The sequence below is a fragment of the Panulirus ornatus genome, chromosome 73, assembly GCF_036320965.1.
Source record: "Panulirus ornatus isolate Po-2019 chromosome 73, ASM3632096v1, whole genome shotgun sequence".
Classification (NCBI taxonomy): domain Eukaryota; kingdom Metazoa; phylum Arthropoda; class Malacostraca; order Decapoda; family Palinuridae; genus Panulirus; species Panulirus ornatus.
This window is the reverse complement of record NC_092296.1, coordinates 4,437,070-4,442,391: the sequence shown is the minus strand read 5'-3', so window position 1 is coordinate 4,442,391 and position 5,322 is coordinate 4,437,070.

Here is a 5,322-nt window from a genome sequence, read left to right as displayed (position 1 = left end):
AAGGCGGCGGCATTTAAAGATATTCTATCATCAACATTTGTTGATACATTAAGATAACAACTCAATAAACTCATACCATCTATATATACACTTGTAACATTAATAAACTTGTTACTAATGATGACAGTTTTCGTATATATAAGTTATATTGACTACTCGTTGCACTTGGTAGATGATTCTGATATACTCGAATGATGAATTATCCCGTAGGAGCCATAAACCATCTTCATGGGACTATATGAAGAGGGATTCTGCATCCCAGCTAAACTATTTAATCAGTAGATTTATCTATTATCTTGATGTGACCACTGTAGCTTTGTCGCATCTCTTCTTGATCTATTTGATATCTTGAAATCAGAATTTAAGGCAAGATCTATATGATTGCATTATAATATCAACCAATATTCTTTTTCATATCATCTGTAGCCGAAAACATGGTAAAAAAAACATATGAAACCATACAGATCCCAACATGAAATAATTTCATGTAATCTCCTAGCGCCTGGTCTTGACCACCACAGCCCGGACGCGATCAATAGAATTAACAAAAAAACACGTTAGAATATATTTGCTACTCTATTTGTTTCTGCCATTTTTAAGAAAAAAAAACAATTTTCTGAACATTCACCTAATGAGTGTGCATTTATATCCCATAAAATGTTACTAACTTACTAAATGAAAAACAAAATTGCGATACCATGGGAGGAATTCACCTCAGACATCATCAATATTTATGTGTATGTTATCAGGCTAATCTTTCAACAATTAAAAGCTATTTAGAACAGAAAACTTGCTATACGGTATTCAGAAAGTGTAGCAACTTACAATATTAAGGTTAACTTAACATGAAAAACACGAAAATGTATTTTACAGCATCCAAGCCAGACCTCAGTCTACAATGGCCAACCTTACATATGGTTTCCTTTTTAGTCTGAACCATTTTTTGTTACGTTTTGAAGGAACAGTATGTATGTACCCTGCAATAAATAGTGATTTAAGCTAATAATCTGCTTATTACCTGTGGTTCATAGGGAGATGAAAAAAAAAAACGAAATCTAATATTCTGGTTAGCAATCCTATTTACCAATTGAACACAGAATATGATGATGCAAAAAAAATTCAGATTAAGCTAAATCCTGCCTAACCTAACCTTACCCCTGCAATTACAAACCTGTGCTTTTCCGGGCGACGGCAGGCCGGGTCTGGCTGCTTTCCATGATCTTCACTAAAATGATCTTATATGGTTTTTTTGTTGTTAGTTTATGTTTATATCACTTATATATATATATATATATATATATATATATATATATATATATATATATATATATATATATATATATATAGGCAGATAGATAGATCGATAGTGTGTGTGTGTGTGTGTGTGTGTGTGTGTGTTATCACGTACCAATTCATTTGTACTTGGATAGTATTCATCACCTTCCAGTTGGTCATATGTATGTAGACGCAAACTCAGTGCATATGACGTGAACTTCTGTTGTAACTCAGGTCAATATTAAAGTCTTCATTTTAAATCAAAGTTTTGTATAACCTGCATAAAGTGTAGCAACTTTATATGTCTAGTTAACTATATGAAAATGATACAAAAATTAACTTATTGTATAAGATATTTTCCATTCAAACCCAGCCTAGCGAGATCCCAGCCTACAAAAGCCAACATTAACCATGATTTCCTTCTCAGTCTGAATCATTTCTACTTTCTATTACTTCTTGAAGGAACATTTTATATTTATATCCCAATAAAGATGGATTTTAGCCAAATATTTAATGTAATATCTGTGTTACGTAAGATCTATATGTTTCGTTATGAAATTTGATATTCTGCTTAGCAATCCTATTTACCAATTGAACACAGAATATGATGATGCAAAAAAAATTCAGATTAAGCTAAATCCTGCCTAACCTAACCTTACCCCTGCAATTACAAACCTGTGCTTTTCCGGGCGACGGCAGGCCGGGTCTGGCTGCTTTCCATGATCTTCACTAAAATGGTCTTATATGGGTTTTTTGTTGTTAGTTTATGTTTATATCACTTATATATATATATATATATATATATATATATATATATATATATATATATATATATATATATATATATATATAGGTAGATAGATAGATAGATAGTGTGTGTGTGTGTGTGTGTGTGTGTGTGTGTGTGTGTGTGTGTGTGTGTGTGTTATCACATGACACAATGGAGTGTTCATGTACCAATTCATTTGTACTTGGATAATATTCATCATCTTCCAGTCGGTCATGTGTATGTAGGTGAAGAATCAGTGCATGTGACTCGAACTTCTGTTGAAACTCAGGTCAGTATTAAAGTCTTCATTCTAAATCAAACTTTTGTATGAACTGCATAAAGTGTAGCATTTTTATATGTTTAATTTACCATATGAAAATGATACAAAAATTAACTTTTTGTATAAGATATTTTCCATTCAAAACCAGCCTAGCGAGATCCCAGCCTACAATAGCCAACACTAACCATGATTTCCTTCTCAGTCTGAATCATTTCTACTTTCTATTACTTCTTGAAGGAACATTTTATATCTATATCCCAATAAAGATGGATTTTAGCCAAATATTTTATGTAATATCTGTGTTACGTAAGATTTATATGTTTCGTTATGAAATTCGATATTCTGCTTAGCAATCCTATTTACCAATTGAACATAGAATATGATGATGCAAAAAAAATTCAGATTAAGCTAAATCCTGCCTAACCTAACCTTACCCCTGCAATTACAAACCTGTGCTTTTCCGGGCGACGGCAGGCCGGGTCTGGCTGCTTTCCATGATCTTCACTAAAATGATCTTATATGGGTTTTTTGTTGTTAGTTTATGTTTATATCACTTATATATATATATATATATATATATATATATATATATATATATATATATATATATATATATATATATATAGGTAGATAGATAGATAGATAGTGTGTGTGTGTGTGTGTGTGTGTGTGTGTGTGTGTGTGTGTGTGTGTGTGTTATCACATGACACAATGGAGTGTTCATGTACCAATTCATTTGTACTTGGATAATATTCATCATCTTCCACTCGGTCATGTGTATGTAGACGCAAACTCAGTGCATGTGACGTGAACTTCTGTTGAAACTCAAGTAAATATCAGTCTTCATTTTAAATCAAAGTCTTGTATAACCTGCATAAAGTGTAGCAACTTTATATGTTTAATTTACCATATGAAAATGTTACAAAAATTAACCTATTGTATAAGATGTTATCCATTCAATCTCAGCCTAGCGAGATCCCAGCCTACAAAAGCCAACATTAACCATGATTTCCTTCTCAGTCTGAATCATTTCTACTTTCTATTACTTCTTGAAGGAACATTTTATATTTATATCCCAATAAAGATGGATTTTAGCCAAATATTTTATGTAATATCTGTGTTACGTAAGATTTATATGTTTCGTTATGAAATTTGATATTCTGCTTAGCAATCCTATTTACCAATTGAACACAGAATATGATGATGCAAAAAAAATTCAGATTAAGCTAAATCCTGCCTAACCTAACCTTACCCCTGCAATTACAAACCTGTGCTTTTCCGGGCGACGGCAGGCCGGGTCTGGCTGCTTTCCATGATCTTCACTAAAATGGTCTTATATGGGTTTTTTGTTGTTAGTTTATGTTTATATCACTTATATATATATATATATATATATATATATATATATATATATATATATATATATATATATATATATATATATATATATGTAAGTGTGTGTGTGTGTGTGTGTGTGATTATGTCTGTGTGTTCCTTCAAAGAGCAAGAAAAAGTAGAAATGATTCAGACTGAGAAGGAAACCATAGGTATCGTTGGCCATTGTAGACTTTGGTCTTGCTAGGCTAGGTTTGGCTCAATCATATTTTATACAATGAGATATTCATTATCATTTTCACATGGTAAATGAATATTTAGGTTTCTTCACTTTATATAGGTCATCCAAAAGTTCGATTTAAAGTGAAGACTTTACTATTGACCTGAGTTTCAACAGAAGTTCACGTCATATGTACTGAGTTTGCGTCTACATACACATGACCGACTGGAAGATAATGAATATTTTCCAAATACAAATTAAATAGAAGATGAACAGTCCATTGGGTCAACATGCAATAACACACACACACACACACACACACACACACTCTCTCTCTCTCTCTCTCTCTCTCTCTCTCTCTCTCTCTCTCTCTCTCTCTCTCTCTCTCTCTCTCTCTCTCTCTCTCTCTGCATTTTCCAGGTAACTCTCGTCACTGCTTTGTATCTTTATTATATACAATATGTTAAAGTGAACCAATGAAAGAGGAAAAATAAGTGACATTTATGGAATGGGAACATTCATCGAGGAATAAGTACTTACCTGAATCAGTGGATGTAAAAGGAGCTACCAAGATTGGAATGAAATGTTGCACAAACTACCCATACGAACTACATGAATCCAGATGGATCATGAGATCAGCTAATCAGGCAACTCTAGCCAACGCTTTTAGGTCATAAATGCTTACAGCTTCCCCCTTTACCCAGCAGGCAAATATATCTCTGTGATGGGGCAATGGGGGCGTGGAACATGTACTCCCAGTATGTCTCAAGCAGATAAGGGAAGGCCAATGCCGTACTCAGTTGTTGGTCACAGTGATATGACAAGTTCTACGGATTGCGTGCAGACCTCCTAAATGATGATGTAATTAGCTAGGCCTATGACCCTCCACATCATGAAGGAATTGCTCTTTAACGAGAACAAAGAAAGCCAAATGTAAATGCTTAATCAAAGGTTGTAACGAAGTGTGTGATAAGGATTTTATGATAACTGTTTATATACCAGAGGAAGAGAGCTTTACACTCGCGTTATCCCGTCTCTTAATCTCATGTATTAACCACATCTTGTCATTCATCGACCATCATATAAGAGGATGAACAAGCGATAATGAACAAATAGGCAGATTATGAACAATACTTGTACTATAGAAACCAAGACAGATATAAGAAAGATAAAGCAACACTTTGTAAATGCACTTATTAATAGCAAGAACCAACCAAAGAAATTGTGTTGAATATCAGAAGACCATGGTGATTCATCTGAATATGAAATGATTTCGATACTAAGACATTAATGTTTATGTAACTAATTTATAATTCTTCTCTACTGATAATGGTAAATGTGTTAAGATCTTTGATGTTAGATTTATTGTTATAATGCTGTCAATGATTTTGACTGCATTATAAGAACCACATTAGAAACAAGTATTTACATATACTTTATGTG